The following is a 12,759-nucleotide window of genomic DNA, read 5'->3' on the forward strand; positions in this document are numbered from 1 at the left end:
AGGGGTAAGTTCAATTTTGGTCTGGAGTGTTATTAGTGAGACCTCTGGGTGACAGATGCGGGATCACAGTCTCTAATTCACTTTTCATCACTCATAGAGCCGACATGCTGCTGCCCATGTGTTTCTCCCCTGTGCCTCTCGACTGACTGAGAACTTGACAGAGAAAACAAGAAGTACCTCAAACCTCCTCCATGATGGTTTTCCGTATGGCCAATACCAGTCTCTTTCTCTGTCTCTTCACTTCAGCCTGTAAATTCCTGAAGAAAAAGACGTTCTATTACATTCTTGTATCCCCAGTGTCTGTCCTATTATCTGGTTCAACGAATATCTTCAGTGAATGCATGGATGAATGAAAACTTTATACACACACATGGCTTATAATATATCTTATAACAGAATTGCATAAGTGAATGAATGATTGAATGACATTTACTTTCATAGCTTCCATAATTAGCTCTGATTCCTTATCACAAGTTGCCTACCAGCTTGGGTAATCTAACTTCACAATTTTGCTGCAGGCCTACAGTTGCACTACACTTGTAGCTCTTCCTCACTGCTTTGATCTTCCAATGCTGATGACATTTAAATTTGTCCAAGATGCTGCAGAACTGTTCAACCCTATCACCCAGAGCCAGATCATCCACTAAGAACTGCATCAGAGTTGGTTGGTAGCATTCCTCTACCCACAATCTTCTCTTTTATGCTTTTCTGTTCTCCCTTTATAAACCAATTCTGTCTCTTCTTGTTTCTCACCAGCCTCCCTTATCATGAACAAGCTGACATAGAAATTCAGGAAAACCATTATGTCTATAGAATAATATGCTTTTTTGATAATTTTTTTTCCCTCCAAACTCCTGTCCTCTTTCTCAGAAATTTAGTTGTGCTATTTTTAACCTGAATTAGGTGTGTATCTTTCCAGGAGACTTCCTTTCTGCAAGCAGTGGGAAATATTTCAGAATGCATCCTCAGCGATTATGTTATTTATTTATTAACCATTTCTACAGCCTGGGTTGGTATTTTAACAAAGGGAATTGGGGATAATTTGAGCACGATTTTCATTTTTGGGCTTCCAGACCACCACCATTTGTAGAGAGTAAGAAAGCCTCTGATGATCCCAGAACATTTCATTCTTCCACTTCTTTGATGAACCAATCATTTACTAGTAATGAGTAAATATTCTATACTCTCTCTACCAGTTAATTATTGCCGTCTAACAAGTCACTCCATAATTTAGCAGCTTTAAAATGAAAGCCATGTATTCTTTCTTCCCATGTATTCATGTAAAGCCGTGTATTCATCTTTATAGATGAATAGGGAAGTTTTGCTGATCTGGGCTGATCTGGTTGATCTTGACTGGGCTCACTCAAGCATTTGTGGTCAGCTGAGTTGGGTAGGCAGCTCAGCTAATTCTGGCTGAGCTTCTGTGTCACATGTTTGAGGGTTGATGGGTCCAAGATGACTTTGTGACAACTCAGCTGTATCTGATTTCTCATTCTCCAGCTAGCCAATCCAGGTTTGGTCCCATGCAGTTGGTAGGATTCCATATTCAAGAAAACTCAATCATGCAAGAGCAGAGGAGACACTCAAGGGCTCTTCAAGCTTCTACTTGTGGCATGCTTGCTAGTATCCTAATAGTCAAAGTAATGTACAGTCTTAGTCCAAAGTTCACAGGGGGACAGGTTTCTAGTTACAGAATAAAGAGCATGAATAATGAAAAACTACTAAATAAGCCCAAGAGTAACATTGATTTACCACTTTCTAAACTCTCCTTCTGATTGGTGGACCTCAGGAGAGCATAACTGTAATGCCGTACCTACTATTATCCTTGCTGGGAATAGCATCATCATCAATAGCAACAAAACAGGTTTCATGGACCACCAATCACAGTGCTTAAACTATATACAAATGTTCTTATTGAATCCAAACAACCTTATAAAGTAGACACTATTTTTATCTCAAGCCTGGCACTCTAACTCAAACTCCCCCGCCATCATTTACCAGTTAGTCTTAATTCAGTCCTCCTGCAGCTCTCAAACATTAAGCTCTAAGTACCATGAACAGAAGATCATTATACTTACTCCAGGATTACACATCCTTTGCCTCCACCTCCTCTTCTGCTCATTCCCCAGGTAGTGAGGTATAAACAAGGTCTTCAGTAGCAGCGGGGGATTGGACCTGGACTCTTATCTCACTCCTCTCATTAATTCACTGTGTGACCATAGGAAATCAGACCTTTCTGAACCTCCTTTTCTTCAACTGCTAGATTCAGGACTTGGATCTGAAAATTCTTGAAAGAAGGTCTTGCTCTGAAGTTCTAAGGCGGGAACCTCCTTGGTGGCTCAGAGGCTAAGACTCTCCCAATGCAGGGGGCCCAGGTTCAATCCCTGGTTAGGGAGCTAGACCTCACACGCCACAATTAAAGATACCACATGTGCTGCCGGTAAGCCCCAGTGCAGCCAAAGAAAGAAATAGGAAAGTTCCAAGGAGTCAGCTGCCTGGTTCCAGAGATACTTGCCTGGGCCCAGGTGTTAGCAACCTGTATCCATCCCAAGAGCACTTAGCTCTGTAGGGATGAGGATACAGCTCTTCAAGAGGGTTCCCACAGTAGGACCTGAACGTTCACATTCTCTCCGGACAGCGCATTTGTTCATCCAGACAGTCTGCATGGGGCTCTTACCATGAACAGAAGTGGATGTGTAGCAGAGGGCTTGTAGCCTGGCTGTGCTTCTCACACACTGTGTGACCTTGAGGAAGCCAGGTGACCTCTCTGAGCCTCTCTACTTCGCCTGTAAATTTGTCATAATGGTACACTTTAAAGCAGTGGTGAGTCTAGAAATTTTATGACTATATTATTGATCTGATTGGAAGATGGCCTGAGGGACTTGCCTTGAACCCGTGATTCTGAAGTTAGCAAGCACGAGCGCAGGGCATGTGTTTAGAGTGTTTATCTACTTGAGGCGTCTAGAGTGAGAGCGCGGGTGTAGGTGATATGAGGCGGTGGGACTCAGGCTTCATCAAGTTACCCGACAGCACAGTCATTATTCACAGAGCCGCTGGGACACTTCAGTGTGATTCTCTATGCCTAAGTGCCTGGCGTGTGTGCGAAGAAATTAAACAGCATGCTGGTTTTGAACGTGAGTCTGCTCTGTGTCAGCTCCAGGTGAAATACACATCACCCTAAAGCCCTCTGTCCTGCAACAAGGTCCATGAGAGGAAGACAGCATTTCTGTAGGGGCAGCGTGAAAAGAAAATGATCCTCTCGGGAAATACTGTCTTATTCTTAAGATTTGAGGTAAATCACTGAGATCTTTGGAACATATCAGATGGTAGCTGCATGACTCCATCAGTCCTGTTTAAATATGCTTGCAAAGCTGAGGAGTCAGGATTTCCTTACCCTAGTCATGACAACATTTGGGAATTGACTTTGTGCCTGAAGGCTAGCAGGCCTTCAATAAGTGTTCAGTGAATCAATAGATGAGTTAGTGGATTAGTGTACAAATGGGGGAAAAAAAAAACAGTCATGGACTATTTCATAAGACCACCTCTGGGAATTTTCCATTTCCACATATATACCCAATCCCCAGATTGGTCTATCTGAAGGGAAAAGTCCAGAATATTTTATTCCCATACATTTCTACATGCATAACCACAAGAGAATGCTCAAAGTATTTTGTAAACTCATTTTTCTTCTGAAAGTGAAAGTGTTAGTCATGTTCAACTCTCTGTGACCCCATGGACTGTAGCCCACCAAACTCCTCTGTCCATGGGATTCTCCAGGCAAGAATACTGGAGTGGGTTGCCATTTTCTTCTCCAGGGGATCTTCCCAGTCCAGGGATCAAATCTGGGTCTTCTGCATTGAAGATAGGTTCTTTACTATCTGAGCCACCCATGGAAGCCTCATTTTTCTTCTAGCCCTGGCAAATTCTACTCTGGGGTTATAGATAGACAGATAGACAGACCATCCTCTGAAATCTAAGCATTTGCGGGAGTTAGCCCCACTATCCATTCACACCTTCCTCCTCAGTAACAGAGCCCTGTTTTTTCAGTTTGGACATGTGCCTACATGGGACAAACACTACATTTTCCCACCTCCATTTCAACTAGCTATGGTCATGTGATAAGTTCTGCCCAACAGAATGTGAGCAGAAGTGGTGATGGCCACTTACTGGAAACGTCCTTAACCAAAGGAAGCTGTCCTTGCCTTTTCTCTTCCCTCAGAAGTGCCAGCTGAAAAAATAACCATCTTGATGACTGAGATGAACTTGGGAATGAAGACTTGTGTAAAAGGTTAAAGATAAGAAGGTGGTCCCTAATATGGGTCCCTTAAGGCTTTCACCTCAAAGAGAAATAAACCTCAATTTGAAAAACAAAAACCAGATTTTGGTGTTTTCTTTCCCACAAAGTCAAAACAAATCCTGACTTACATAGAATTGACACTTGGAAATTTTGGAAATGCTATTCATTACAATGTGCTCACAGAAAATGAACACAGGGCTAGAAAATGGTTACTGGACAGAGTAAAGTATAACTTTACTCGTGGCAATAATGAGCATGAGCTCTGGTCCAGCTTCTATCCCTACTTAGCTTGTTGACATTCAATAAACCACTTCCTTTCTAAAGCCTTTGTTTGCCCCTCAGCAGGAAATGGGCATTAAAAAAATATCTCCTCTACAAATTCACTCACCAACTCAATGGACATGAGTTTGAGCAAGCTCCAGGAGATGGTGAAGGACAGGGAAGCCTGGCCTGCTGCAGTCCATGGGGTCGCAAAGAGTTGGCCACGACTGAGTGACTGAACAAAACAAATTTATTAGTCCATGATGATTTTTAGAAAAATACAGCATGAGCTCCTGTGTGAAATATCCTGTTGAGCTTAAAGATTTAAGGAAAGAAGAATCTGGTTGTAAACACTCAGTCAATATTTGCTATGCACCTGACTCATGCCAGGTACTATGCTAAGTAATGGGAATACAGAGCTGACCCAAAGAGAGAGATTAGCAAATACTGATAAATAACTGTAAACAGAAAAAGTTTTGCATAGAAAAAAAGCATATAGCTTATGGAACCAGATGTCAGAGGGACATTACCTAGTTGTAGGAAGAGGAATCAGGAAAAAATACATGAGAAAGTGATATTTAAACTGAAATGTGAAGGCTGAATAGCAGGTGACTAGGTTGAAAGTAGGGAAGAAAGAAAGACACAGAAACATCTATCTTAAGTAAACTTTAAAGGTTCCTTAAGGACAAGTTGATTAAGATCATTGAGTCACAAAAAGAGACTCAGATTTACTCTCTCCCAGGCCTGGCCCTGCTACAAACTTGATGCCTCCCAGCAAAATCTCCACCCAATCCTTAATACCCATGACTTCAGTTCTGGAAGGTATTTTTTCTTGAAGTTGCAACAGTGAGAATTTTTAGACTAGATACTCTCCCTTTCACATATTACAGCAGTTTTAAACTTACTGCTGAATATACAAGGTAGACGGTATTAGCCTCAATTCCAGGGCAGAAATGGAAACCTGGTGAACTTAAGTGGCATACTTGGGTGTATGCGATGGGACCTGAATTTTTCCTCTCATCTTCTATTTCCTGGTCCAGTGTCTGCTCACCCCTATCTTTCTAGTGTAGGTACCATTTTCACACACAGGTGTGACTGTAAGGGAAAGAAATTAATTTATCCCTTTGAAACGAAATTTTGCTACTTAATCCAACAATGCTAGTGAGAGAGATTAAAGTCAAATACTTTCTTCACTCCATTTAGGACCTGCTTCTAAGCCACACAAGAAAGTAAATAAAGACTTTAAATCCCCCTTTGGGTTTTGACCCCAAACATTATTACACAGCTTGATCAGAACCTTTATTCAACAGAATTGGCTCTACATGACACTTGTCTTTTACCAAAGAATCGACTCCACCCTCAGAGGATAAAGATTCAGCACCATAGGGAAGAAAGAACATTCTCAAAAGAATGTGCTATAAGCCCTGAAGGCAGTTCTGAGGAATGTCCAAACATGTTTTGAGCAATGGCATGCCCTCTGAATATCAGGGTTCACCTGGATGAGATCTTTAACTCTGATCAGCAGTTCCTCGAATGATTTGGTTCTGATATACAAAAATACATGGAATGATACACTTATTAGTGTATCATTTATTAGTGTATCATTTAGTGGGAATTATATCTCAATAACATGATTTTTAAAGTGTAATCTCATTGGTTTGGGCTTTTGAGGTGACTCAGTGGATAAAGAATCTGCCTGTAATGCAGAAGATGCAGGGGACACAGGTTTGATCCCTGGGTTGGGAAAATCCCCTAGAGGAGGGCGTGGCAAACCCACTCCAATATTATTGCCTGGAGAATCTCATGGACAGAGGAAACTAGAGGGCTCCAGTCCATAGGGTCGCAAAGAGCCAGACATGACTAAAGGAACTGAGCATGCACGCATGCGCTCATTGGTTTTTCTGGTACATAATGTTACCACTTGGATAGTTGCTGGAAGGCTCAGAGGAGTAGCTTATACTTAACTGCCTATAGGTTGCAGTTAAGTTGAAAGTGAAACACTTGTCTGACACTGTGCAACCCCATGTACTATACGGTCCATGGAATTCTCCAGGCCAGAATACTGGAGTGGGTAGCCTTTCCCTTCTCCAGGAGATCTCCCCAACGCAGGGATCAAACCCAGGTCTCCCACATTGCAGGCAGATTCTTTACCAGCTGAGCCATAAGTGAAGAGTTGGAGACACGTAAATCTACAATTACCTTGTTCCTTCCTGCTCATGGAACAGCTGGTGACCTCCCATCACCTCCTTTTCAGTTCCATGAGCTCATCACCTTCAATACTTCACAGGAGCCCAGGGGCCTAGATAGAGCCTTCCTGTCTATCTTCAACAAAGATCTTTGCAATGAGAGATTTTACAAGAGAGGAATCTTGATGTCATGGACCAGCTGCTTTGGAGTCTCCAAGTGTTCACAGAAACTCACAAATCTCCCAAGGCTCCTCATGAAAACTATTTCCTCTAGAAGACTCCCTACAGCAGAGTTCAAGGAAGCTGCAGAAAACTTCAACGTGTGAGGGCAGCAAATGAGAAAAAAAAGGTTGGAGAGGTTAAAGCTAATTACTCTGGGGATTGTGTTTGCTCAATGGCCTGAGGTCTCTTAAAACTAGCAGCGGAGTTAACTCCTAGTTGGGAGATTCAGTGAAAGGCATTCACACTTTTATATCCAAGAGAACATTCTTATTAGCAAAACACACTAATGATTGAGAGAAACTGGATGAGGAACGCAAGAGTCATGTACAAAGAATTTTACCTAAAACTAACCTAAACACACACACACACACACACACACACTGTACATGTCATTTTGACATTCATGCTATGCATAAAATTCTCTTTATTTTTTAATATATTCTTCCTTTCGTCCTCACTCCTTCTTTCTTTCTTTTCCCACTCTCTCGTTTACTCACTCGTCAAAGGGTGCCCCCAGTGCCAAACATGACAGAACAACACTGCCATAGTCCCTCCTCTCACATAATTTATGGTTATTGGGATATGTGCAGATTAAGAATCTAGAACATGGCAAAATTCCTTCTCACACTCCTTACTGCAAGTAGTCCAGCCTAGAGCCATATGCGAAGATGTGTCATTCCTGGAAAATGCCTCCTTTGGTCAAGATTAGATTGAATTTGGTCATCAACAAGTCTTGGGGTTTCCGGAGGCACCACTGAAGCTTGGACAAGTCATAAATGCCCAGAGACCCAGGGAAATGCTAATTGTTAATATTCCTGGAATAGAACAGGAGGCCCCAGATCACAGGAAGCTTGGTTTTCAGTATCTACCTGGTCACAAAGAATCCAGGTTTTTTTTAATTCCTCAGAAGCAGGAGAGGCTCAAACATCACAATGAATGATTTAGGAGCAGGAAATATGTCAACCTACCAACTCTGCAGGGCCCCAAGGTTACTGACACCTATCAGTAAGTCGGTGGCAACACTAAGTTCTTTGGTGTTGACTCAAATGCCAGAGGTCCAAGTCACCCAGGAATAGCATTTCCAAGATTAAAAAAAAAAAAAATCATACATATTTGCGTTCATTTGGACTAAGTTCTGCTGTGAGTAAAAGAGACCTAGAAAATTATTGCTTAAGTAAAGAAAAAGTTAATTTCATTCTCAAATTTGAAAGCCTTAAGGTAAGCATTTCACAGCTGATACACTGGCTTCCCTGGTGGCTCAGAGGTTAAAGTGTCTGCCTGCAATGCAGGAGACCTGGGTTCGATCCCTGAGTCAGGAAGATCCCCTGGAGAAGGAAATGGCAACCCACTCTAGTCCTCTTGCCTGCAGAAACCCATGGAGGGAGGAGCCTGGTAGGCTACAGTCCATGGGGTCGCAAAGAGTCAGACACGACTGAGCGAATTCACTTCACACTGGCTTCCCATTATCAGCAACCAGGACTCTTCTGTATTTGGTCCTTCAATTCCCAAAATACCCTCATGATCCAAGTTTCCTTCTGAAATTAGCAATTCTAGGAATTTGTATTCTAGGAACTAAAGGGAATTAAACAGTTAAGAACATACCTCTTCTCTTTTAAAGAAAACTTCTGGAAGATGCCAATGCCACTACTGCTTATATAACATTGGTCAAAATTCAGTCACATGATCACATCTTGTTGTAAGGAAAGGTGGGAAATTTGGCCAGTGATACGTTCATGTAAATATTTGGACCCGTTGCTAAATGAAAAGGGAGACTGGATTATGAACTCTGCTACAGATAATTGCTGATAATGTGTTAGCAAAAAAAAAAAAAAAAAACTTTTAAGTTTTCTAAGCTTGGGAAGAAAAACTTCTGCCTCTCTGAGCCTTGGTTTCTCCAACTGTAAAATGAAGATGAGATTACTGAGGTATCATCCATCTCATCTCTTTTTAAAACCTATTCAACACAGGCCGATTGTGCAGAGAACATTTTTTCCAATTCTGAGACTCTAAGTGTCTTCACAATGATCTGCAAAACCTGGCTATCTTTTGGTAATAGGTGTCTCACCAGGATATGTCACATTCAGTGAGAAGACAGATCTATCAAAGTGTGGCTGAGATAATGATAAGGACAAACAAGGTCCATTCAACTCCAGGTTAATTGCCAGTAAGCGGTCAACTCCCAATTAAGCAGTTGACTTAAAAATCAGACAGAATTACATTGGTCCTTATTATTTTTTTCTGAAACAGTTTCAGTGAGTAAAACTAAATCTTTTCATCCTATTGAAATACAACTGATCCCCTCTTTGGGGAACCCACTGAGAACCCAGAAGGCAAGGAAAATGAACTTCATAGCATCTTATGCAACTTTCTCAAACACAGATGCTAATTCAGCTTCTGAAAATTTAAACCAATCTGTGTATGCACACACATGGTTACAAGGGGAAAGAAGCTTATCTCAGAGAACTCTGTATGCCAAGGTTTTTCTAGCAATTGACCAGGGAAATTATAATGTTCCTACTGTTGACCTAATATCTAGAATAAACTCTTTAGCTTTCACCTTCACTGCCCTTCAGTCACTGAACATACAGACCTGTCTCTTAGATAACACCAGCACCAAAAGCTAATCCAATTCTAATATATCAGATTCTGAAATGCATGTATTATTAATACAACCTGTGGTGCCGTTACAATGTTGAGGCCAAAAATTCAATCCAGTTTAGGAATTGGGTGGCTGAGGTTTCCTAGTCTGAAGTTTACAAGCTGTGTGGCATTGAACAATGACTTCTATAACCTCAGTTTCCTCATCTGCAGTATTAGGGATGCTCTTGTCATTTATCTCTTTATGAGAGTAGGAAGTAAATACAAGACATCCTGGGATGGAAACAGTGGGTAAATGCTATGCTTTCAAAAGGCAAGCAAGCTTTTATTCTTCACATTCCACTTCTTCATCTCCACTAAAATTTCTCTTTGCCCTGTTTCCAACTCTATCCCTAAGTCCCTCCCCACTCTCCCAGATCTATCTTTCTTGAGTCCTCTACTAGCTAGAGACCACAAGGTAGCTGTTTCAGCTACACTCAGGCAAGTCCCCTCCTGCCTCTTCTTGACCTTCCATGTCATCATCTGCCTTCCCAATTTCCACCCTCTACTTCCAGGTTTTTGAGTGTAGATAGGAGAAAAATGCTTATAGTGCTAATCAGCAAAACCACAAACTGCCCACCCCAGCTGGATTTCAAACGCTGAGAGGTACCTCTGTTATTCACATCTAGTTCCCACTTTCCACAGTAAGGTTCCCACTTTCACACACAAAGCTGTTATGCCAACCCTGCTGTCTCAGCATGAATGAATTCTTTTCTTCATATGAGTCCTAATTTACTCAATCAATAAATATTTACTCAGTCTCTACCACAAGCTAGATTAACAGTTTCCAAAGAGCCTACTCCCACTAAGGGAAGTCAGGCTCAACTCTTCATTCATTCATTCAAAATGATCTTATCAGAACACCCAGATCTTTATTACATTTCTCTCTTCTTCCTCCAAATTTTCTCCCTAACTCAATACACTGTCTAAGAAAGAAAAGCTTTTCATTGCTTTGCAAGTCTAGTTCATTCATCTGTATTCTTTTCCAGTCGCATCATTTTCCTTTGATATCCAGTTTCACATTTCTTCCTTTTCCCCTTTGGCTAATCCTTTACTCTTCAATCATTTTGAAAGTTTGCATTCAAAAAGCAAACAAGCATTACTATTTATTTTTTGCTCTCTCTCAATCTTCTTTTCCCTCTTCTTTTTAAATATCCCAAACATATCTAACACTTTCCCAAACACTCTCCCACTCACTCCTGGAACTCAGAGGAACATAAGCCCCTCAGACGGATAGCCTCCTCCAAGGTCGCTAGTGACCATCAATGACAAGTTCAAGGATCCTTCCTCAGTTCTCACGTTACTTCTCTTTCCTTTCTGAAGCATTTAGCCCTGGTGACTCCCCACCTGCTTGAAATATCACTGCCCCTTCATCATTTTATTCTGAGCACTTTCTGAAGCATTTCTGACAGCTTCTTCCCTGGATTCAGGTCTTCTGACCATCTATGAAAGCATCGCCCAGAAATCTGCTGTCTCTTCTTCCTTCTGTTACTGGATACCTCCATATAAATGGCTCCTCAAAAACATCTCAAGAGGAATACACAACTTCCATTGCACTCTGTGACACTTCTGCAAAGACCCCTTAAATAATGGTCCATTTCTGGTATCTTGCCAAAATTGACCATAATCCATAGTGCCCATGGCAACCAAATAGATTCTTCTTAAATTCACATATATCATTATTCCAATCAAACTTCAGAGAAAAAAAAAAAGAAATTTAAAATCTTTACTAAGATAGAACATAAACACCTCAGTGATTTGGGTCTAACTCACCCTATCAGTCTCATTCATTCATCTAGTCAATCAAATATTTGAGTACTCACTATAATCTGGGCATTGTTCCACCTTTCTAGGCATCAGTGATTAAAATAGGCCAAAATGGTAATAATAATAGGAAATTATTCAATAATTTTGTTTTCAAACTAATACAAAATAATTTTGCATTATTGCTTTTGTTCAGTAGCCAAGTTGTGTCTGACTCCTTTGCAACTCTATGGACTACAGCATGCCAGACTCCTGTGTCCTTCACTATCTCCCAAAGTTTGCTCAAAATCATGCCCATCGAGTCAGTGATGCTATCTATCTCATCCTCATCAAGTATTATTATTATGTAACCATTATAGAACTCCCATTTTTGCATGAGCTTATCCCCCACATTATGCTAAACTCCCTTTTGTCTGATCCATGCAATTTTGTTTTTCACTCTTTTCTTGCTTTGTCTTAATGCATGGAATTTTTTTATTTCTTTTTATCCCGACTTTGTTTTTAGAAGATCAGCCATGATCATGAATAAGACTCCAGGAAAAGAGGTTCATCAAAATCTATCACGCGGCTACTCCTCATCCTTACTCTCTCCCACATACCAAGAAGCACCATGGGTTTCAGAAACTCCAAACTCCGGTAGCTCCTGGAATGGCCATGCCCTCTCCTGCACCTTTGCTGCTGGGCTGATCCCAGTATCTGGAACACTTCTCCTTTTCCTGGTTAACTCCAGAAAGACAACTGAACAGAACAGTTAGAACCTGGATTAGAATATGGCACCATCCACCCTTTATCTCTATCATGACCTGGACGGATTATTTAATCTCTCAAGGTCACAATTTCACCACCTGTTCAAGGAGGCTAACAATAGCAGCTATATTGTAGAGGGGTTGCCATGACTAAATGAGATAAAACACGGAAAGCAAATGGAACTCTCTCTGACACGTGCAAGGCCTCAGTAAGTGTTAGCTGTTATTACTGTCACGGTCCTGTGGTAGAGATAAACCAGGGGCTATGAACACACTTAAGAAGAACAGTTAATATCACCTTGGGAGGTCTGGGGAGACTGCAGGAATTGCCTCTTTTCATGTGTGTTCACAGACTCTGGTTTATTTCTAACACAGGAACGTGAAATATATTTTAATCGAATATTTACATATCTGTACCCCATTGAGAGGCGAGGAGGGAAGTGCCTTGTCACACTTCTTTTGTATTCATAAGACATAATATAGAGACTTGCTTCGTAAAAACTTAATAATGCTGAGTAAATAAAGGAGTGCTCCCCATTGAACTTCAGAGTCAGCTTCTCCTCAAAGAGCACTTCTGGGGATTTTCCTGGCAGTCCAGTGGTTAAGGTGGAGGATGAAATGGCAATCCACTCCAGTATTCTTGCCT

This window comes from Muntiacus reevesi, chromosome 6, assembly GCF_963930625.1.
Source record: "Muntiacus reevesi chromosome 6, mMunRee1.1, whole genome shotgun sequence".
NCBI lineage: Eukaryota > Metazoa > Chordata > Mammalia > Artiodactyla > Cervidae > Muntiacus > Muntiacus reevesi.